At 43.9% G+C, this 25,369-nt stretch overlaps 1 pseudogene; it reads left to right on the forward strand.

The window, feature by feature from the left end:
• Positions 1-2,567: 2,567 nt before the first annotated feature.
• LOC140341046 (nicotinamide N-methyltransferase-like) lies at positions 2,568-24,997 on the forward strand (annotated as a pseudogene).
• The last annotated feature ends 372 nt before the right edge of the window (positions 24,998-25,369 follow it).

Raw genomic sequence — 25,369 nt, forward strand, 5'->3', positions numbered from 1 at the left:
CGCTCAGTACACTGAATTTCGTATGGATTGCGGATACTACTTGGAATCTAACCACTAAGAAAAGTCAGTTCCAGCGAGGGCTTTCTGAACTAGTTAAGGATTATCTTGCCAGAGTGGAAACTCCAGATGACCTTGATGCATTTAGGCAACTATGCATCTGCATTGATCAGAGACTCACTGTAGGAAAGAAGGAGAGACTGGGGATAATTGGAAGTAATGGAGTTATGCACCTTCCATTTGGTCAAAAAGCACAAAATGGTCCCAAAGTTTTTTCTGGTCTAGACACACCCGAACCTATGCAGATTGATACAATAAAAAGATCTATCACCATTCAGGAGAAGGAGAGACGGCAAGCTGAGAATTTTTTGCCTTTACAGTGGACACTCTGCACACTATTCAGTTAACTGTCCGAACAAGTTAAAAAGAACATTTGCTGCAACTGACATCTCGACACCAGAAGTGAATTCCATTGCTCCATGAGTCTTGCAGTTGATACAACCAGGAGAGACAATTCTATTCTCAACCATCCTACTTTTTCATTTCTATCCAACCTATCTTGGGAAACCATGAAATTCCCTGTTCAGCTATGCTAGACTCTGGAGGCGGGGAAACTTTATGGATATTGAGTTTGCTAAGAACACTGATATAGGATTGAGAAACAAAAATGCACCTATCAACATGGAAACCGTTGATGGCTCACCTTTACTATCTAGTCCATTCACCAATGAAGTTTCAAGATGTCTGCGATAAGAAGAATGCTGACCAATTGCCTCTACATCACCCCTATAATTGTCACATTGAACTGCTATCAGGTTCAAAGATACCATTTGGACGCATTTTTTCCCTATCCGAGCTATAATTAAAATATCTCAAAGAATTCCTGGATGAGAATCTAGAGAAAGGCTTCATCAGACACTCTACTTCCCCTGCAGGTGCAGCACTGTTCTTTGTAGAAAAGAAGGATGGTACTTTACATCCCTGCATAGACTATAGGGAACTAAATGCCATCACGGTGAAGAACCGTTATCCACTTCCTTTGCATTTCTAAACTATTGGAACGTTTCCGCTCCACAAATATATTCCCTTTTGTCCGCATTCGGCAGTGAGACGAAAGGAAAACTACCTTCAGAACCAGATATGGACATTTCGAATCTTTGCTCATGCCATTTGGCCTTTGCAATGTGCCTGCAACTTTTCAACATATCAATGTTGTTGAACGTTCAACTTGATGTAATGAGAGATCTTTTAGGTCAATTTGTTATTGCTTATTTGGATTACATTCTTATCTTTTCAGACAACCTGGAGGAACATTGCAAACATGTTTGCATCATCTTCGAACGATTGAAGAAGAATCAACTTTATATCAAATAGGAAAAATGTGAATTTGAAAGGACACAGATCCATTTTCTGGGATACATTATTTCTCCAGCAGGGTTAAGAATGGATCCTAGTAAAATCAAAGATGTTTTGGAATGGCCGGCTCTCACAAACTTTAAGGAGACCAAAAGGTTTATTGGTTTTGCTAACTTCTACCGAAAATTTATAAGGAACTTTTCAAAAGTAATCACACCAATCACTCAACTAACCAAGAAAGGTAAAAACTTTTTTTGGTCTCCGGAGGCACAGGCTGCCTTCTACAAACTCAAGTATCTTTTTACCTCTGCTCCTCTATTAGCTCACCCCATTTTGGGGCTACCTTTCATTCTGGAGGTGGATGCTTGTCAGGACCTTCTCAGGTAGGTAGCACAGGATCACCCAAGGCACATGGCCCCTGATTCATCAAGCAGAATCGGATGATTGCTCGCGCATTCGTATTCGCGATCCGAAATCGTACGCCGTCGCGCTATTCAGGAACTGAAAAAGCTCGCGGCCGGAGCCGCGCATCTCCGGCAGCTTTACACTGGCAAGGTTGCATTAAAAGTCACTGTTCCCCTAAAAAATCATTCTATGACCTCAATACTACAACCTGTCCTCCAAATGTCTTTGGGAGTCTGAGGGGTTTATTGGAAGCTTCTTTTAATTTGAGGGCATCAAGACAGTCATTTCCTTACCCTGGAATATACCTGGGGTGCGTAGTACCCCTTACCTATTCCCATACCTGTGACAAAAAGGAACTAAATAGGAGCCTGCTGATAGTGGAAAACCAAAGCCATCCTCTGATGGGAAGAGCTTGGGGGTTGCAACCTGGTGAAATCTTTCTGCAAAGTAGTCCGGTGGCCAATATGGATGCTGACCTATCATCCTTTGCAAGGGTAAATTCTTAACGGTTGTGATGTGAGTTTTTTTATTTATTTACCTTACCTTTTTGTTATTGAAATGCATATATACATTGCCAAAGTTACCCTCATATAGACAAGAAGAGAGAAGGGAACATGAATAGTAAGTAGAATTATGATGGTTTGTTTACAAATAAAGAGTGTAATCACAGCTGTCACATGAATATCTTGTGGCTGGCATGCAAATATAGAATAAAATGTTATGACAAAATTAAAATAGATTTACCTGATAAATAAATAGAACTGTGGGATGGATTAGGTTATTAGAACGTGAAACCTGAACACTGCAGGATGGATTCTATGCCGAAGAAATTCTACCACATCCATGGATTTTGATTCTAGAAGAAACCTTGAACATTACTTCTCGGACAAGGAGGACATGGTGTTTGGAGAGGATTCCTTGAAATTTCCGATGATGAATCTTCAATATGTGTTCAGCAGGGGTATGTATGAATCAGTAAACATAACAACTATCATTAGCTTTTTGTAAAAAACGTTAGCTGTAAATCTCAGTATTTCAGAATGTCTCTTGAAGTGCTGCCAGAGGACAGAGACATTTTGATTTTCATAATGCTATTTATTATATAAGAAACAATAGTGAGTAGGGGACACCAATGGGTGTATTGCTACCCTCCTGCACCCAATGAGGTGCGTGCTGATTTTTTTCATAATGAGCAAAGAATGGATGAGCTTACTGTGAAAAGTTTTGGATAATAGATGTAAATTAAAGTGATTATTACGTAGCTTGGTAAAGCACTGAGCAATATAAATAATTACATTTTTTTGTTAAAAAAAAAAAGGTTTTTGCCATTTTTCATCTTTTGTGACATCACAGTGATGATGATTACCAGCTCCAATTCACAGAATAGGAAGGTTACAAAGAAAGCTGGAAAGCTGTTGTCCCCGACAAGTGATATCCTCATGGCCCTTGCAGGTTTCCTGATTGTGACCTCTGTGGACCATGCTTGTCAGATGTTGAGGGTTCAATATTATATCGAGGTCAGGAAACTGTGATGGTCACAACAGCACCTTTACTATTTGTGCTGTAGCCAAAATAAACATTTTGCCCACCCCCATGTGACTAAGATATACACAACAATTTATTTTATGACACAGGATTTATTCGTGGAGATCTTTTAATTGACCTCAGCTATAGCTCCTTCATTCACCATCTATATTCAGCTTCCAAAGTCTTCAAAGATATAATTGTTATGAAGGTTACTGAAAAATGTGCCATGGAAGTGCGCAGATGGCTCGGCGATCGTACCGGAGCTTTTAACTGGACTCACACAACGACTGCTATTGAAGAGTTGGAAGGAAAAAGGTAAAGTGTCTACTGATGGATGTGTGTAACAGTAAGAACATGGGTGAGACATTTTTATGGGATAACTTTTGCAGTAAAAAATAGCTTTCTGTACTGATGTAAAATGTAAAAGTGCCTTTTGTGTAACTCATGTGGCTGAGGTTGGCTTGCTTGGCCCTGGGTCAGAGGGTGAATGATTGAAAGAGAACAAACCATAGGTCATCCATGGAAAGTCAGCCAGCTAGGTGGATAAACCAAGGCAATTAGAACATTTGTTGCCAGAAGAGAACACGTCAGGGGTATTTCCAGGCAACAAATGGGAAATAATAGTGTAAAATTGGATCTGGCAACAGAAAATCAGAACAGAAAACAGAACAAAATGCGCATCTAGCAATTATCAAACACTAGGTTATCATGTGCAAGGCAGCCATGGTTCAAGCAGTGGATGATTTATTCTGGTTACATGTGACAAGTGCAATGCATAATAGAACATTGCAGACCACTACATGTCAACCAAAATGTCCTTCAAAAAGAGTCCTAAAAAAGCACAGAACATTTTGTGAGAGGAGTGTATTCACCTTGTAAGAGGATCTCTCTATTCATGTAGCTGTGTGTTGGCAGACATGGCCACAGATGACAAAGCAAATGACAAGCCCAGTCTATAATTCATTTCCCTAATTGTGAAATAAAAAAATCTACCTTTTGGGAATACAGGTTAAGAATTAGAACATGGTTTGCATTTCTGCTGCTATCTGGGGATGTTACCCTCATTTTTATCATGCTAACAATGTCATTAGAGGGAAGAGAAGCAAATTCTGCAAAAGAAACATTGATAGCAATACAAATCTTAGAGGGGTTCCAATGTTCCTCTACCTTCTTCATGAAAAGTATTTGTCTGTGTTGCTGTTGTAAAGTTCCCTTCATTTCCAGTCTGGTAAAACATCAGCAGAAAAGGAAGTGAGGGGAAATCTCTGTAATGGGGCCTTGATAGAAGCAAAAACATTGAAGACTTCTGATCTTACTTTTTATTAAAAAACTAAAAAAAAGTCTTGACTTTGCAAAAAAACTGCATTGGACATACACTGTATTTTCCAAATATTTACATATGTGCCAAAATCTGAGACTCCCACAAGGGCAGACACGCTCAGTTTTCATGTATATCATTGCAGGAACTACAGAATGTGAGGGATTGTTTTCATCCTTTCCCTTCTCTCCCACTTTTACCTTCGGAAAACAAATTTGTTATAGCTCACCTGGCTGGTTGTTGCACCCTCCTTACTACTTGCAAATCCCTATACCCAATACCAGCTTTTCAGTTTGGTTTTACTTCCCTCTCTGACCGCTTCATCCATCTATTTCTTTTACCAAGACAAATTTCTTAGGAATTATTCCCGTACTATTGTACACAACTAGCAAAAGGACTTTCGGTTCTCCTTACCACCTCCACATTGTTACTGGATAGTGACTCTGTTTTTTTAGTATATTGCTTGTACACACCTAATTGGATTAGTTCACAATTTCCTTCTCCTTCTGTAAAGTTTTCTATATAAGCTGAAAGAGGCTAATACAAATTAAATTTAGGTACTTGCATACATATACATTGCATACATGAATACAGAGCTGGATTTATCTGTACTGTACATATTTGTCTGGATTGTAGTTTTAAGTAAACCATTGCAGATTGATTCCATCATTCCTTGCAGGGTGTTCCCGTGAAGACCAGGTGTTACTCAAACTCTGTGCCTCAGGTAATCCAGAATTACCTGCAAGGGTGTAAATTCTTAACAGTTTTGTTTTTTGTTATCAAATGGCAATGAACGAGGCCCCTGCTGAGACAGAATTTTTTAATATTATTGTTATTATTGAACAGGATTTATATAGCACCAACATATTGCGCAGCGCTGTACATTAGGGGTTGCAAATGACAGACAAATACAGAAAGTGACACAGGAGGAGGAGAGGACCCTGACCTGAAGACCTTACAATCTAGTAGGTGGGGAATTAACACGCAATAGGATAGGAGTTATGTAGTGGTGGGAAGTAGTGATGGTTTCAAAATACAGAAGAAGATGGGTAGGCAAGTTTGAAAAATGGATTTCGAGTGCTCTTTAAATGATCAGAAAGTAGGAACAAGCCAAATTGGATGAGCAAGGCCATTCCAGGGAGTTGGAGCATTTCTAGAAAAAGTCTTGGAGCCATGAGTGTTATTATGAGTGAGGAAGTCAGTTGTAGGTCATTGGAGGAGTGGAGTGAGCGGCTACGGGGGTTTTTTCCATCAGGTCAGAAATGTAAGTGGGACAAGAACTGTGGAGGGATTTGAAAGCAAAGCACAGGAGCTTGAATTTGATTCCACTGTGAAATGGAAACCAATGAAGAGATCTGCAAAGAGAGGCAGCGGAAGAGGAGCGGTGGGAAGGATGGATGAGTCTGGGTGCAGCGCTCATAATAGATTGTAGAGGGGAGAGTCAGGTTAGTGGAATACCAGAGAGGAGGAGGTTACAGTAGTCCAGATGAGAGGTGATAAGAGCGTTTACAAGGAGTTTGGTGGTCTCAGGGGACAGGTAGGGGTGGATTTTGGAGATGTTGCGCAGGTGAAAGTGTCAGGACCTGGAAATGTTCTGAATATAGGGGATAAATGGGAGGACAGAATCAAAGGTGACGCCAAGACAACGTGCCAGAGGGGAGGGCCAAATAAAAGTATTAACAGTTAGGAATATGTCGAGGAGATTTAGAATGTGAGGGGGGAAAGATGATGAGTTCTGTGTTATCCAGGTTGAGTTTTAGGAATCGGTCAGACATCCATGATGAGATGGCTGACAGGCAGCGTGAGACCTTAGCCAGGACTGAGGGAGACAGGTCGGGGGTGGACAGATAAATTTGAGAGTCATCAGCATAAAGATGGTACTGTGAGCCAAAGGAGGAAATGAGACTACAAAGAAGGTCCAAGGACTGACCCTTGGGGAACACCAACGGAGGAGAGTGGGTGAGGAGGAATTACCATTGAAAGAAACTTGAAAGGAGCGGTCAGACAGATAGGAAGTAAACCAAGAGAGAGCAGTGTCACTGATACCAATGGAGCCATGATTTGTATTAGAAAAGGGTGATCAACAGTGTCAAAAGCTGAGGAAAGATCTAGGATAAGCAGGAGGGAAAAGTTGTCTTGATGAGGTCATTGGCCACATTAGTAAGGGCTGTTTCGGTGGAATGGGCAGATCGAAAACCAGACTGGAGTGTGTCAAGAAGAGAGTTGGTGATCAGATAATCTGTGAGTCTTTTGTAGACATGGCTCTCAAGAAGTTTGGAAACATATAGAAGAAGGGATATAGGACTATAGCTAGAAGGTAGGGAGGGATCCAGTGAGGGTTTCTTCAGGGAGAATAATGGCATGTTTGACAGCGGAGGGGTAAATACCTGTAGAAAGGGAGAGGTTGAATAGTTTGGTTAGGGTGTAGGTAATAAATTTTTTAAACATTTTTTTTTTTATTTCGTATTTTCATAACAAAAAGAGACTGAACAAACAGCAATCACAGTAATACAATCAATGAGATGTTGATCTGGTACATCTTTACCAAGCATCAGTAAAACATATAAACAAAACAAAACACCAAAACCAAGAGAATAGAACCTTTGCATTTCAACAAATAAAATTATCCATATCAAAAACACTGCCAATTACCAGAATAAGACATTCCTCCCCCACTCCTTCCCACCAACAAATCCTGGCATACCTTCCTCACCCCCTGCCAAAACCCAGTTAACCATGGGGACGACCAGAAAATATGCAGCATCGTGCCTCTATGAATCCCACACCTCCAGCATACATCTGGTACAGTAGGAAATACAGTGTGCAATTTATCAGGGGTCTTGTACCATCGTGTAAAAATTTTGTACCCCAATTCCTGGGAGGTGCTATGCATTGAACTTTTGTGACAGTATCTCAACACTTGGTCTGTTAGTTGTCTGTCACATCCTATATCCATCTTCAGCGATTTAAGAAAGTGGGACAGTTGGACCACTTTCAAAAAGTCCAGCCCATAGGGAAGAGAAGGGTCAACTTGGTCAATTAGTTTACACAAAGACCTTCCTGCTACTAAAAATCTAGCCCTGGACAGTCTTTTTTCTCTGAGTGAGTCAAAACCACCATGTAGCATGCCAGGAGTAAAACCTGGGTTATCCAGTATTGGTGTAAGGGGGCTACAATGTGGTGAGATTGATCAATGGTCAAAGTATTTCCGGGATAGGCTCTATCGAAATATTGATTCGGCGCATGGAGCCAAGGTAGTGTTTGAAGGGAATGGTGCTACAAGCCTGTTCCGTCTGCACCCACAATTTAGAGTTACCATCTGCACCCCAATTAATGGTTCTAAATAAATGAGCGGCTGCGTAATACAAATTCAGGTTTGGGACTCCCAGGCTCCCCACGAACTTGCTCCTAAAGAGTAGTTTTCTATTTATGCGAAGGCCCTTGTTACTCTAAATAAATTTAAAGATTTTGGCGTGCAGTTGTTTAAAGAAACTTTGAGGTAGCAATATGGGCAGAGCCTGAAATAGATATAACAACCTGGAAAGTAGGTTCATTTTAATGACCTGTATCCTACCAAACCATGAGAAGGAGCGAGTATTCCACTGCTCCAATTCTTTGGTCATCGTCTGGAGGAGAGGTGAAAAATTTAGACGATAGAAGGAATTGAGATCCTTGGGGATTTTGATTACCAAATATTTAAAAGTGGGTTCTTCCCATTTGAATGGGAAGGTCCCAGCTAACTGGCTTTTAATGGTGTGGGGGTGGGAGATATCTAGGTCTGCACACTTGGAATGATTCACGTTGAAATTGGACAGATTACCGTATTCTTGTAGTTCTTTGAGTAAATTTGGGAGGGTCACCACCGGGTTTGTTATCAAAAAAAGAAGATCGTCCGCAAAAGCAGCCACTTTATGCTCCTTTCCTAGGATCTGTAACCCCCTTTACGCCACTAGTGGCCCTGATCTGACAAAGAAAGGGTTCTAGGACTAAAATAAAAATTAGGGGGGACAGAGGGCAACTTTGCCTTGTACCCTTAATAATTGCAAAAGGATTAGAGAGGAAACCATCAACCCTCACTGAGGCTGATGGAGTGCTTTAAACAGTTCTAATCCAACTCAACATCTTCTCCCCCAGACCTATATGACACAGTGTATGATTCATGAATTTCCAGTCAACCCTGTTAAAGGCCTTTTCTGCGTCAGTTGACAACAGAAAGACCGGGTTTTTTTACTTCTGGGCTGATAATGGAGATGTGAGCTAATAACGATTCGTTCGAGAACTTGCCCCCAGATGTTAGAGAGTTAAACGCCTCCAGGAAGTGAGGGGAAACTTAATCTCTAAAAATCTTGTAATATAAGAGGGTAAAACCATCGGGGCCTGGTGTTTTACCGGACAGAGTGGTTTTATTGCCCTGAAGAATTCTTCTTCTGACACCATCAGTTGTGTATCAGTTATATCCAACAATATCCAAATATTCTATTGAATGGAGAACTCTAGCTCCAAATTGATTTTACAATGAAAACACATGGCAAACCCAATTCCGAAGCCTACATATAATAACACTCTGAAATGAAAAATGTTTAGAAAGCATGTGATTTAAAGTATAGTTGGAAATATGTAGTTAGAAAGTTGATTGGGAGGGGGGTTAATTTTTTTCTAGAGTTTAGTTTTTTAGCATCCCAGGATTTCAATTTTTTTGTGTGTTTTGTCCCATGTCAATTGGTACTAGCACACTGCTACTAATGTACAAACTCTCATTTACAACTTTTATATCACAAATTTGAATTGAATTTTAATAAAAAAAACACTGTACATATTACTATTTTTTTGCAATATACAAAATTAGCAGGCAGTTCTCCAGGCTTGGGTTCTTGGTGCCCACAAGAAGGAAGGAGGCAATGAATTTGTATCCCTCTCTGGTCTATTCCAGGCACCATGGAATAAGGGGAGCCAGAAAAAGAGGGCAGCAAGCAATTGGCTAGCAGTCTGATAATACCAGGCCTTGGGCCATCTCTAAACAGTGGGGGAGTCATAGCTGACATAGGAACATGACCCCAATACTACAACCTGTCCTCCAAATGTCTTTGGGAGTCTGAGGGGTTTATTGGACGCTTATTTTAATCTGAGGGCATCAGGACAGTCATTCCCTTACCCTGGAATATGACTGGGGTTTGTAGTACCCCTTACCTATTCCCATACCTGTGACAAAAAGGAACTAAATTAAGAGCCTGCTGATAGTAGAAAACTAAAGCCATCCTCTGATGGGAAGAGCTTGGGGGTTGCAATCTTTCTGCAAAGTAGTCCGGTGGCTGATATGGTTGCTGACCTATTATCCTTTGCAAGGGTAAATTCTTAACGGTTGTGTTGTGAGTTTTTTTTTACTTTTATTGAAATGCATATATACTTTACCAAAGTTACCCTCATATAGACAAGACGTGAAAACGGAGCATGAATAATAAGTCAAATTATGATGGTTTGTTTACAAATAAAGAGTGTAATCACAGCTGTCACATGAATATCTTGTGGCTGGCATGCAAATATAGCATAAAATGTTATGACAAAATTAAAATAGATTTACCTGATATATAAATAGAACTGTGGGATGGATTAGGTTATTAGAACGTGAAACCTGAACACTGCAGGATGGATTCTATGCCGAAGAAATTCTACCACATCCATGATTTCGATTCTAGAAGAAACCTGCCAGAGGACAGAGTCATTTTGATTTTCATAATGCTATTTATTATATAAGAAACAATAGTGAGTAGGGGACACCAATGGGTGTATTGCTACCCTCCTGCACCCAATGAGGTGCCTGCTGAGACTGAGTTTTTTCATAATGAACAAAGAATGGATGAGCTTACTGTGATAAGTTGTGGATAATAGATGTAAATTAAAGTGATTATTACGTAGCTTGGTAAAGCACTGAGCAATATAAATAATTTGCCATTTTTTATCTTCTGTGACATCACAGTGATGCTGATTACCAGCTCCAATTCACAGAATAGGAAGGGTACAAAGAAAGCTGGAAAGCTGTTGTCCCCGACAAGTGATATCCTCATGGCCCTTGCAGGTTTCCTGATTGTGACCTCTGTGGGCCATGCTTGTCAGATGTTGAGGGTTCAATATTATAATGAGGTCAGGACACTGTGATGGTCACAACAGCACCTTTACTATTTGTGCTGTAGCCAAAATAATCATTTTGCCCACCCCATGTGACTAAGATATACACAACACTTTATTTTATGACACAGGATTTATTCGTGGAGATCTTTTAATTGACCTCAGCTATAGCTCCTTCATTCACCATCTATATTCAGCATCGAAAGTCTTCAAAGATATAATTCTTATGAAGTTTACTGAAACATGTGCCATGGAAGTGCGCAGATGGCTCGGAGATCATACCGGGGCTTTTAACTGGACTCACACAAAGACTGCTATTGAAGAGTTGGAAGGAAAAAGGTAAAGTGTCTACTGATGGATGTGTGTAACAGTAAGAACATGAGTGAGACATTTTTATGGGATAACTTTTGCAGTAAAAATAGCTTTCTGTACTGATGTAAAATGTTAAAGTGCCTTTTGTGTAACTCATGTGGTTGAGGTTGGCTTGCTTAGCCCTGGGTCAGAGGGGGGCATCCATGGTTCATGCAGTGGAGGATTTAAAATTTATTCTGGATACATGTGACAAGTGCAATTTAAAATAGAAGATTGCAAACCACTACATGTCAACCAAAATGTCCTTCAAAAGAGTCCTAAAAAAGCACAGAACATTTTGGGAGAGGAGTGTATTCACCTTGTAAGAGGATCTCTCTATTCATGTAGCTGTGTGTTGGCAGACATGGCCACAGATGACAAAGCAAATGCCAAGCCCAGTCTATAATTCATTTCCCTAATTGTGAAATAAGAAAATCTACCTTTTGGGAATACAAGTTAAGAATTAGAACATTTTTTGCATTTTTTTCTACTGCTATCTGGGGATTTTACCCTCATTTTTATCATGCTAACAATGTCATTAGAGGGAAGAGAAGCAAATTCTGCAAAAGAAACATTGATAGCAATACAAATCTTAGAGGGGTTCCAATGTTTCCCTACCTTCTTCATGAAAAGTATTTGTCTGTGTTGCTGTTGAAAAGTTCCCTTCATTTCCAGTCTGGCAAAACATCAGCATGACTGTGGCAACACATATCTTGGTCACCTGCCCCCAAATTTTTACCTTCAATCTAAACTACCCATTCCCCCTCCCATCTTAACTCCACTACCTATACACAATAAACACACAAACTGTTGCTTAAATGGCCCGTAGGCCTTTTATTAAACAAAATATAACATAACATAAAATTAACATATTAACGAATAAATAATAAATATATAAATATAAATATTATTTAGAACTATATAAATATATATATCTATACATAACCATACAAACGAAAATTATTTTAACTGAACAAATATAATAATAAACAAAATATATAACCAATATAAACAACAACCATATTTTCCATAGAACTCCGAAACAATTTAGTTACAGGTCCTCTGAAGGTCCACCACTTCTAAAGCCTTGGGCTCTGCACCATATCCTTGAAATTGTTCCAGCCGCCCATCCATCCAGCTCAGGAACGTCATACCCCTCCTAGTGCAGACCCCACCAACAATTTACCACGCCGGAACTCCATACCTTAGATGGGTCCCCAACATAAATGTCACCAAAACAAACCACTCCCCCGAGGACCTCAACCGCCCAAAAACTGAAACAAATAAAATTAGGGAGGGAGGGCGGGAAAACTTTCTTTCTAGCTGATCACTGGTAAAAGACCCCCTATTGTCTCACTCCTGACCTTTTATTACCAGTTAACCCCTCCTTTCATCCCTTCCCTGTACCTCTTCCTCTCTCTCTCTCTCCCCCCCCCTCCCCTGTCCTCATGCTGCACGTGCTGCACATGCCATTACCTAATCATTAACCCTTTGCAGTCTTCCTGCCTGTCTGCACTGTCATGCCAGCCTTACGCTATACTCCTTTCACTCGCATGCTCCAGGCTTTCCTTGACTGTGGCAAGACATATCTTGGTCACCTGCCCCCAAATTTTTACCTTCAATCTTAACTACCCATTCCCCCTCCCAGCTTAACTCCACTACCTATACACAATAAACACACAAACTGTTGCTTAAATGGCCCGTAGGCCTTTTATTAAACACTCCATTCCCCTTGCAAATAAGCCCCATACCCACCACTTCCGGCAGCGTCCGTGAACAGCTCCAAATCCGCATTGACAATCGGACCATCCAGCCACAACGAGCGTCCATTGTAACCTTCCAAAAATTCTCTCCGCCCGCAGCTCTTTATTCAGCCGAATAAAATGCGTAGGGCAACGAACACCTGCCGTGGCGGCCGCCAACCTCCTAGCGAAAATGCGCCCCATGGGCATGATCCGACAAGCAAAATGTAACTTACCTAAAAGTGACTGAAGGTCCCTCAACCGCAACTTGTGGCACCTGCTGGCTCGCACCGCTTCGGCAAGCAAGCCAAGCAGCTTATCCTCCGGCAAACGACACTCCATGGAATCCGTGTCAATGACAATGCCCAAAAAGGCCAGCACCGTCGTTGGTCCCTCCGTCTTATCCGCCGCCAACGGTACTCCGAACCGCTGTGCGACATACTGCAGCGAGCCCAACAGGACTTTGCAGACCGAAGAATTGGCCGGACCGATGCAAAGGAAGTCGTCCAAATAATGAATAATGGAAGGAACTTCCGTCACATCCCTAACCACCCATTCCAAAAAGGAGCTGAATGTCTCAAACAGTGCACAAGACAAAGAGCAGCCCATAGGCAAACACCTGTCCACATAAAACGCCCCTTGCCACATACACACCAAAAAACGTTGACTCTCAGGGTGAACTGGCAAGAGGCAAAAGGCCGCTTCAATATCCGCCTTTGCCAAAAGAGCCCCTTTTCCATACCGCCGCACCCACCTGAGCGCACAGTCAAACGAAGCATAGGACACCGAACACAACTCCGGGTCAATAGCCGCATTCACTGAGCCTCCAAGGGGGTATGACAAATGATGAATTAACCGAAACTCGTTCAGCTCTTTCTTAGGAACCACCCCCAAAGGGGACACCACCAGGCCTGCAATTGGGGTTTCTGAAAACGGACCCCCCATCCTGCCAAGCTCCACCTCCTTAGCCAATTTTTTGGAAACAACCGCCGGCCGGTCCAGGGCCGATTTCAAATTCCCAGCTCGAGGCGGCGGGGCCCCCAGCGAACAAGGAATCCGAAACCCCTTCCTAAAACCAGATTCCAACAGCCGTGCCGCAGCTCTATCCGGATACCTACTTAGAAAGGGGGCCATCCTTTCTACCATCACTGGCGTCCTCCCTTTTTCCAGCAAAGTCACCCGAACGCCCTTTTCCTTGGCGGAAGCATCGCACCAACCCATAGCCCCCCCCCCAACCGGAACACTCATGCCGGAAGCGGCAGGCAGGGCCAAAGCGGCACGTGTTTTCGTTAAACTGCCAACACACACCCTTTTTTCTGAGGGCCGGGGATCCCGAGGCGGCCTGGCCCCCGGCCCCCCCAAGAAAGGGCGAACCCACAATCCTGACAGGCGTCATCAATTTCATCCAGAGACTGATATCCCTGTGATCCAACGAATGGAAGGCCGAATAGCCTTTCTCTGCCGAAATTGCTCATCATAGCCAAGCCAATCCTCCATAGACCCTATAAGCTTCACCAATAGCATCCAAATAACAGAAAAGCGAGGAACAATTCTCCAGCGCCTTCTCCCCGATGACACTGGCCAAAATGGCAAACGCCTGTAGCCAGTTGGCAAATGTCCTGGGAATCAGGCGAAACCGCCTTTGTTCCTCCTCCCCTTTTTTCCACTCACCCATGCCACGATCCAAATTGAAACGTTCCAGCGGTAACAAGGAAAAAATATCCACAAAATCCCCCCGCCAAATTTTTTCCCGTACCTCTTGTTTTAAATGCGCGCCCAAAGGGCCCTCAAAACAAACATAGACCTCCCCCCTGGCCGCATCCCCAATACTTACTTGATCACTGGCCGGCCCGGGGCCCTCACTGGAGGGATCACGCTATTCAAAATCCAATGCTTCGCCCACACTTCTACTCCCGTCCCCCCAACTGCCCCCACCCCCCCAACACTCCCTCAAACCTGGCCTGAGGCCACCACTCTGACCAACCGCCGCCCCGGTACCCCCTTTTAATTCTCCCCCTATCCAACCCCCCGTGAGCCCACCTCCGGGAGATCCCCCCAGCCCCAGAAGTGCTGCTCCCAATATCCCTAAAACATCTTGCAGGCCCTGCTGCTCCCCCCCCCAGAACCCCCAGTACCTGAATGAACATACCCTCCCCCAAACCCCCCAACACCCCCCCAAGAGGAACAAGCCCCAAGGACTTACCAGGACCACTAAGACCAGCCGATCCTGAAGCCGCACCCGCGGACCATCCCGGGACAACCGGGGCCGCAAACGCCCTGGACTCGTCTTCAGCCTCCGACACCTCCCCTTCGGATCGCACGCCACCCAGCGCCTCCTCTTCGACATCCACATCTTCCAGAGCGGGAGGGGCCCAAGCCGCGGCAGGACCAGCGGCCGCCTGTGGAGCCAACCTTCTGTGCCCCACCGTTGCACGGGCCGAGCCGCCACTGCCACCAGCAGCGCCATCCTCAAAGGGGGCCCCCCCAAGAAAAGAATCTCCACTCCCCCCCCCTTGCCCTACAGGCAATGCCCTTAAACTGCTATGAGTTAAATTAATATCTATAGGTTGCACATTACCCTCCCAACCACCAGGGGGCTGTCTAACGTCAATACTACCCACAGCCTCCACTCTGGGATCCGCAGCACAGTCTGCCACCGGATCCGCCCAGGGCTGTCTATGAGTCCCAGAGCCTGCAGGCCGCGAGTCATTCGCGACCAAGCCAGCAGCCTGAAAACAGGTAGGAGGTGCGCTCCCCCGCCCACCAGCAGCCCCCTTCTTTCTACCCCCCCCAGCACCACCACCCGCAGCCGCGGGCACCGCGACCCTACAGGCCACCGGCCTGCCCTCCAGAGCCACGGAGCCGGCAGCTCCGGCCGCCATTAAATCGGAGCCCGCAGCTCCGGCCGCCATATTGCCGGAGCTCGCAGGCCCGGCCGCCATTAAGCCGGAGCCCACAGCTCCGGCCGCCATATTGCCGGAGTTCGCAGGCCCGGCCGCCGTCAAACCGGAGCCCGCAGCTCCGGCCGCCACCAAGCCAGAGCCTGGCAGCTCCGCCGCCATATTGGAGGGAAGAAACGGCCGGCTCCCCCACCGGCACAGAGGAGCCCGGCCGCCGCACAGCCCCAGCAGCACACCCCTGAGGCCCATGTCTTTGAGCCCTGGAGCCCCGTGACTCGTCCCGTGGGGACCGAAGCCACCCCCTGCAATAAAGAGCTCACCTGCTCCTGAAGCCAGCCAGGACCATGGGTCTCAGCAGCAACCCTCAACTGAGCCAAAAGTTCCTCCACACCCGCCATAAGGTAAGCAGATAAAAACTTCCAAAACTTTCTTTCTAGCTGATCATTGGTAAAAGACCCCCTATTGTCTCACTCCTGACCTTTTATTACCAGTTAACCCCTCCTTTCATCCCTTCGCTGTGCCTCTTCCTCTCTCTCTCTCCCCCCCTCCCCTGTCCTCGTGCTGCACATGCTATTACCTAATAATTAACCCTTTGCAGTCTTCCTGCCTGTCTGCACTGTCATGCCAGCCTTACGCTATACTCCTTTCACTCGCATGCTCCAGGCTTTCCTGGAAGTGAGGGGAAATCTCTGTAATGGGACCTTGATAGCAGCAAAAATATGGAAGACTTCTGATCTTACTTTTTATTAAAAAAAACTAAAAACAAGTCTTGACTTTGCTAGAAAACTGCAATAGACATACACTGTATATATATATATATATATATATATATATATTTTTTTTTTTTTTTTTTTTTGCATTCCATCATTCCTTGCAGGGTGTTCCCGTGAAGACCAGGTGTTACTCAAACTCTGTGCCTCAGGTGATCCAGAATTACCTGCAAGGGTGTAAATTCTTAACTGTTTTGTTTTTTTGTGACAAAATAACTATTTTTGGTATTTCCGTGTATTGAGATTTTTTTTTACCTTTTTCTGGAAAGCGTAAATAAGGTAAATTGTTACATTTACCTATATATAGACAAGAAGAGAAAATAGAAAATGAATAGTGAGAAGAAATATGATGGTTTGTTTTACCAAATGAGAGGTTAATAACAGCTTTGTCAGATGAATATCTTGAGACTGTCATGTGCATATAACAAACAAAACTATGGCAATAATAAAATAGATTTACCCGATAAATACAACTGGAGCGTTGGGATAAGTACAACATTAACACTGCAAGATGGATTGCATGCCAAAGAAATTCTACCACATCCATGAATTTGATGCTAGAAGGCACCTTGAACATTACTTCTCGGACAAGGAGGGAATGATGTTCGCAGAAGATACTTTGAAATTTCCTATGATGAATCTTCACTATGTGTTCAGCAGGGGTCTGTATGAATCAGTATATTGAGAAAATATAATTTCTGTGTAAAAAACATTAGCTGTAAATTTAAGTATTTTAGAATGTCTCTTGAAGTTCTGACAGAAAACACAAAGTCATTTGATATTTATCCTGGCACGTGGCACAATAGTGAGTAGGGGACAGAAATGAGGGGTGTTGTTATTCCATGGCAATGAACGAGGCCCCTGCTGAGACAGAATTTTTTAATATTATTGTTATTATAATAGGATTTATATAGCACCAACATATTGCGCAGCGCTGTACATTAAACAGGGGTTGCAAATGACAGACAAATACACTAACAAAGGAGGATAGGACCCTGACCCGAACAGCTTACAATCTAGTAGGGGGGGGAAATAACACGCAATAGGATGGGAGATATGTATTGGTGGGAAGTAGTGATGGTTTCAAAATACAGAAGAAGATGGGTAGGCAAGTTTGAAAAATGGGTTTTGAGTGCTCTTTAAATGATCAGAAAGTAGGAACAAGCCAAAATGGATGAGGAGACCATTCCAGAGAGTTGGGGCAGCTCTAGAAAAAGTCTTGGAGCCATGAGTGCTATTATGAGTGAGGAAGTCAGTTGTAGGTCATTGGAGGAGCGGAGAGAGCGGCTACGGGGGCTTTTTTCTATCAGGTCAGAAAGATAAGTAGGACAATAACTGTAGAGGGATTTGAAAGCAAAGCACAGAAGCTTGAATTTGATTCTACGGTGAAATGGAAACCAGTGAAGTGATCTGCAGTGGAAGAGGAGCGGAGGGAAGGATGGATGAGTCTTGCTGCAGCGCTCATAATAGATTGTAGAGGAGAGAGTCGGGTTAGTGGAATACCAGAGAGGAGGAGGTTACAGTAGTCCAGAAGAGAGATGATAAGAGCATGTACAAGGAGTTTGGTGGTCTCAGGGGACAGGTGGGGGTGGATTTTGGAGATGTTGCGTAGGTGAAAGTGACAGGACCTGGAAATGTTCTGAATAAGGGGGATAAATGGGAGGGCAGAATCAAAGGTGACGCCAAGACAACACCAAGTGCCTGAGGGGAGGGCCGAATAAAAGTGGTATTAACAGTTAGGAATGTGTCGAGGAGATTTGGAATATGAGTGGGGAAAGATGATGAGTTCTGTTTTTTCCAGGTTGAGTTTCAGGAATCGGTCAGACATCCATGATGAGATGGCTGACAGGCAGCGTGGGACCTTATCCTGGACTGAGGGAGACAGGTCAGGGGTGGACAGATAGATTTGAGTGTCATCAGCATACACATGGTACTGTAAGCCAAAGGAGGAAAGGAGACTACCGAGAGAGGAGGTGTACAGAGAAAAGAGAACTGGTCCAAGGACTGACCCTTGGAGAACACCAACAGGGAGGAGAGTGGGAGTGGAGGAATTACCATTGAAAGAATCTTGAAAGGAGCGGCGTACAATACTTGAAACAAGGTAAAAACCCAAACAAACCTGGATCAAGCTGCATGAGCACCCATTTAAAAAGCCACCATCCAGTAACCTGGCGTAAACACCTGGTGAAAGAACAGAGCTCTGTGCAACCACCTCAAGAAGCAAGCTCCAACTGCTGGATCCTCCTCCGCTGCCTTTCCTCCTTCTGCCACTACAGTTTCCAGTGCTGCTGCCAGGAATTTGAGTGCCCCATGTAGGCAATCATTACCTTTTTCAGGCTGCACCAGTGTTGACCAGCAGCTCCAACGTAGATCGTCTGCTGTCTGTGGCGTTGCTAGTAGTCAGGACCAGGCATCATTGACATCCCCACAACTTCTACCCCATCATCCAATGTTTCTGTGGTTAGCATTAGCAGCATCCAACCTTCCATCCCCCGGATGCTGGAGCGCATGAAGAAATATGTCTCAAATGACCCCAAAACAAAGCTGATCAATGCAGCAATTGCACAGCTGATTGCATTAGAGCTCCTCCCTTACCGGCCGGTGGACTCCAGTGCATTCCCTCACGCATTCCTCTGCACAAACCCACAGTACGTTATGCCTAAGCGACAGTACTTTTCACAAAAACGTGTTCCTGCTTTGCATGAATACGTTCAGAGCAATGTGTCCATGGCCCTGCAGCACTCAGTTTCTGGCAAGGTGCACCTGTCAACCGACAGTTGGTCGAGCAAGCATGGAGTGGGAAGATATATTTCCTTTACAGCTCACTGGGTAATTTTGGTGGCAGCAAGGGAAGATGCAGCTGCAGCAAGGCCTGCATACCTACCTCCACCCAGAGCGCATCGCCATGTAGATTCCTCCTCAACCTCCACTTCCACCTCCTCCTTTGAATCTTGTGCATCAACCTCTTCCTCCAAGGACACTTTGCCGTGGAGACCTAGCACCACCACCTCCCATTCGGCAGCATCTGTTCAACGCCAGCACTAACCTGCAGTTTTCTATTTTGGTGCACAATTCCGACGTTGCCACGCAGTCCTGAAGTTGTGAAGCTTGGGTTCCCTCAGCCACACGGGCGCAGCCATCCTAAGTGCCTTGCGGGAGCAGGAGGAGAAATGGCTAACTCCCAACAGACTTCAGTCAGGCAACGTCGTGTGTGACAATGGGGCCAATCTGCTGGCAGCCCTGTGTTGTAGGAAACTCACACACGTACCTTGCCTGGCTCATGTTATGAACCTCATAGTACAGCGCTTCCTTCGGAATTACCCAGGCCTCCAGTCGCTGTTACTGAAGGCCAGAAAGTTGTCAGCGCATTTCCGCCAGTCGTACATAGCCAGTGCCAGATTGGTGGAGTTACAGCGAAATCTCAACCTGCCAGTGCACCGGTCAATTTGTGATATGGCCACACGTTGGAACTCCACATTTTACATGCTGCAGTGGTTGTCTGAACAACAGAAAGCGGTGGCAGATTACGTGTCAGAGTCTGCTCATTTCAGACGTATACCCACACTACCTTTTTTCAGCCCGGCGGAGGGGCTGCAAATTGAAGACTTGTGCACTGTATTGTCACCTTTTGAAGAGGCCACCAGGATGATCAGCAGAGATCAGGCCTGTGTCAGTGACACCATCCCCATCATATGCCTGCTGGAACAGATGATGGTGGATCTTGGACACGACACAGAGTGGACACTGCAAATATCATCTCAGACATGCGTGCCTACAATGCATAGTGCACCACCAATCCAGGAAGAGGATGAGCTGGAAGAGGATGAGGAGGACATTGCAGGCATGGGAGAAGGGGAGGAAGGGGCAGAGGAGGATATTGAGTGGATGGCAAGACCAGGCGGAGGAGGAGGAGGATGACCCTGTGCTGCTGTTCGACCCACAGGCGTGTGGGTCCAGAATTGCCTCAGCTGTGGGTAGTTTGAGCCACATGACATCCTTCATGCAAGAGTGCCTAGCCAAAGATCCACGCGTAAAACACATAAAAACAAAGACTGACGACTATTGGATTGCTACATTACTGGATCCACGTTACAAGCCTGAGATACAACAACTCATCTTGCCCCAATACAGGGGACCTAAAATGCAGCACTACCAAGAAGTGCTTGTAAGGGACTTGTGCTCAGCCTTTCCAGCTGGCAGCAGCAGCAGCAGCAGGGATCCCCATGGCAGTTCCACCAGCCATGGGAGCAAAACAACTGCTTTAAGCGGCATGGGTGGCAGCAGTAGAGGTCATCTAAGCCTAACTATGCAGGCTTTTTTTCAGCGGAAGCAAGCTGCCAGTCGTGCAGCAATAGCCAATGACACTGAGCAGCGGTACTTAGTCATGATGAAGGAATACCTGAGCTCTGCATGGGACATCTGCAACCTTCAAGGCCAGGACCCACTGGGCTACTGGGTATCCAAGCTTGAGCAGTGGCCGGAGCTGGCAGAACATTCAGATCCTTGCCTGCCAAGCAGCAAGTGTGTTATCTGAAAGAGTGTTCAGTGCAGCTGGGGGCGTAGTGAGTGACAAGCGGATTCAGCTATCCGCAGAAAATGTTGACCGAATCACTTTTATTAAAATGAATACGGCTTGGATCGGCAATGACTTTAACATCCCCTCTGCAGAGTGTACTGATTAGTAGTCAACTGCTGTGCGGACATCTTGATGGGAAGAGCACGTTCACAGCCTTTCGGCATCTCCTTCTACTCCTCACCCTAGTGGCCCTCTACCTCTACTCTGTCTCTGAGGTTTATAACTTGCAATGGAGCTGTGTAACTGGCAAATATTTTTTTACCGAGCACCCCCTCAGGGCCCCCTGCCTTTATCTACTTTGAGGCCTATATCACTTGTAATGGAGCTGTGTGATTCATAATTAAGGCATTTGTATTTTTAGTAGAGAAATACATAAATGTTTCTGTCCTTTTGGATGGATAGTGCTATCAAAAATAAATATCTGTAATTTTTATTTACAGAAACACGGAATTTTTTCTGTTTATTTTGATAGGTAGCAAGTGATATCAGAAATAATTATCTGTATTTTTTTTTACAGATATATAGAAATTTGTATGTTTATTTTGATGGATTGCAAGTTGCTATTTATGAAAATACACAGAAAATTTTCTGTATTTCTGTAAAAAAAATGCAGAGAATTAATTCTGATACCACTTGCTATCTATCAAAATAAACTGAAAAATGTCTATATTTCTGTAAAAAAAAATACAGATATTTTATTATGATAGCACTTCATATCTTTCCTAAAACCCATAAAAAAATTTGTATTTCTCGCCCAAAAATATAGATATTTCTTTCTGATCCGATGTTTACGTGAGACAAATACATATATTTACCTGTGATAGCACTTATGATAGCTAGATATCCAGAAATGATAAAAAATGTATGTATTTCCTCGCGTATTCCACCAAGTACATTACCTTTTATGTGGTTTCACTACATGGTAAGTATGGAAAGTGTGATTTTCATTAATCCATTAATGTCGCAGTTAGATACAGCTTCTACACTGTCCATGGAGTTTATGGCCTCAACCACGTGGTCCATGCTCCGTACCAGGCACCAACGCCTCCTACTGCCTGTTACTGCTGCCACCTTCCCAGTACCCAACCGTAGATGCAAGATACTAATGTAGTCCACGATCCGTCTCAGAGCCCACCGCCTCATCCTCCTGCTGTAAATGATGCTGCCGCCTGCCCAGTACCTGACTTTAGATGCCAGAAACTAATGCCGTCCACACTCCATCTCACAGCCCACCGCCTCCTCCTCCCAGTCCCCAGCTCTAGATGCCAGACTGGACTCCAGCTCAACAGGGTCTTCTTTCCCCGCTGATTCCTCCAAGCACAATCCCTTTCATGTGGTTTTGCTATATAGTAGGTAAGTACAGACTGGAATCTTCCTCATTCCTATTCCTGGTCAACACAATGTAAATGAATAAAATTAGATATTACTTATATGCTATGGGGTTTACCAAGTGACATGGTAAAAGAGCTTTTACCAACATTCAAACCACATATGATTGTGTGTCAGAGATAAGAATTCAATTTGGTGTCAGAGATAAATGTTATGTATGGACCGATGTCACCTCCACCCAGACATGTAGTGCAGAACAAAGCATGGTAGGTTGGTAATGGAGAAATGATCAATTTTGAAGGGGAAAGACAATGCTTAAGACTAGCCCTTGCTGATGACTATTTGACCTGTCGATTTGACCAGATCTTCCAGAGTTCAGTTCCTTTTAAATAGTTAACAGAATAATAAATAGACTATGAGCTTCTCTGCTGCATATTGCCCAGTGTTTATATATATAATGTCAAATATGTCAACACAATGTAAATTAATAAAAATAAATATTACTAATATACAATGGGGCTTACAAAATAACATGGCTAAGCAGATTTTACTAAAATTTAACCCACATATATAAAATTAAATTTGTTGTCAAATTGAAATTCCTCTTATGATATGGACTGAAGGGCTGCATCAGCACCTATGGGACATTCAACTACTGTTGTCTAATGTGAAGGAGGGGGTGGTACAGCTTGTGCACTGTCCATAGAGTTTATGGCCTCAACCTCCAATGTGGTCCACGCTCCGTACCAGGGACCAGCGCCTCCTTCTGCCTGTTAATGCTGCCGCCTTCCCAGTACCCAACTCTAGATGCAAGATACTAATGTAGTCCACGATCCATCGACATTTTCTGCGGAGAGTCGAATCCCATTGTCGCTCACTACACCCCAAGCTGCACTGAACGCTTTTGCAGATAACACGGCAGGCAAAGATCGACATGTTCTGCCAGCTCCGGCCACTGCTCAAGCTTGGATACCCAGTAGCCCAGTGGTTCCTGGCTTTGCAGGTTGCAGATGTCCCATGCAGTGCTCAGGTATTCCTGCACCGTTGTTAGCCCTGCAGGTCGTGCCGGCGCCGCTGCTCCTAATTGCAGGCACGAGCGCCGGGTCCTATCTTTCACGTAGAGTAACCCCACTACCTTTGTTCCATGCCAGAGTTTCCTCCCTGCTGGAGACTTGCTCTGGTGCTTGAGCTGGCGTGGGTGTGTCTCTCTTAATCTATGAGGTAACACATACACTCCCTGTTTCTACAGCCTATGGCTGGATCTCTGCAGGTATTTAAAGGCACCTCCTACTACAGGAAGTTGCCTGAGCAATCTCAAGGTTTTACCCTGTGTAACGCCTAGTGCAAAGGTGTTTCCTCTGTTTGATTTACTGTGTACTGGACCTTGTTTACTTGCCGTTGGGTTGGACTTTGCCTGTTTGCTGCCTGACCCTGACCTCCGATTACGTTTTTGGACCTTTGCCTGATTGCCGCCTGACCCTGACCTCGGATCTTGTTTCTGGAGTTTGTCTGATTGCCATCATCACACTTTTGGCAACGCAAGCCCCTCAGTGCTTGCACCAAGTTAATGACAAGCCCAGTCTATAATTAATTTCCCTAATTGTGAAATAAGAAAATCTACCTTTTGGGAATACAGGTTAAGAATTATTCTGCTATCTAGGGATGTTACCCTCATTTTTATCATGCTAACAATGTCATTAGAGGCAAGAGAAGCAAATTCTGCAAAAGAAACATTGATAGCAATACAAATCTTAGAGGGGTTCCAATGTTTCTCTACCTTCATGAAAAGTATTTGGCTGTGTTGCTGTTGAAAAGTTACCTTCATTTCCAGTCTGGTAAAACATCAGCAGGAAGTGAGGGGAAATCTCTGTAATGGAGCCTTGATAGCAGCAAAAACATTCTGATCTTACTTTTTATTAAAAAACTAAAAAAAAGTCTTGACTTTGCTAGAAAACTGCATTGGACATACACTGTATATATATATATATTTTTTTTTTCATTTCAGTGACCAAGTCCAGAACATAGAACTGAATGTAAAAGCGGCCATCAGGCAGATTGTGATGTGTAACCTGGAAAAGGAGAATCTAACCGGCCAGCTGGTGTTACCTCTTGCCGACTGTGTCATTAGCGCGTGGTTATTGGAGGCCATCAGCAAGGATCAAGATGATTACATGAGGAACCTGGAAAAAATCTCAAATCTGCTAAAAGTTGGGGGCCACCTGATCATTATCGGGGGACTGAACACAACTTTCTTCACAGTTGGATCAGAACGGTACCATGTGTTCAAATATGACGAGAGTTTTGTAAAATCTGCTCTCCAGAAATCGGGGTTCATTATTGATTACTGCGCTGTGCAGAGGAGAAAGAAAGTGAGTGATCTTATTGATACCACTCATATGATATTTATCTCAGCTCACAAAGAAAAGTAAATTATTACCAACAGTGTCCATTTCAGCATTAAAATGTTACAATGCTGATGGAGGAAAATGTAACAAAATCAACTTGTCAGGTGTTATCATACAGAAAACACGGAAAATAACTGAACCTCCTAAATAAGATACTTTCATGGCTAGCATAAAGAAAAAATCATGGAAAGATGTATAAATAAATAAATACACAGATAGTTTTTCTTGAATTTTTTTATTTTACAGTGCAAGTAGGTTTGGTTAGGTGGTAGACCTGTTCAGACAAATATTTGTAGGTTGGGGCCAAATTCAAGCCTGAAAACCCTCAAAGTCAATGTGGAAGAAATTCGATTTGTTTGTTGTGGTCTCACAAAAGTCACTACAATGGACAAATTCTCCAAAATTATGTGTGAAGACCACCAAATATTTCAAGAACATTGAGCCTTGTTTATTAAACCTCCATAATGCTGGAATAGATGGGAGAACATGGAAACATGGAATTGATTCTGTTCAGGATCGAAAGCATTTGCTCACAAATTACTTTTATGGAACCGCTTACAGGTTTGTTTG

The sequence above is a fragment of the Pyxicephalus adspersus genome, chromosome 11 (genome assembly GCF_032062135.1).
Source record: "Pyxicephalus adspersus chromosome 11, UCB_Pads_2.0, whole genome shotgun sequence".
Lineage (NCBI taxonomy): Eukaryota > Metazoa > Chordata > Amphibia > Anura > Pyxicephalidae > Pyxicephalus > Pyxicephalus adspersus.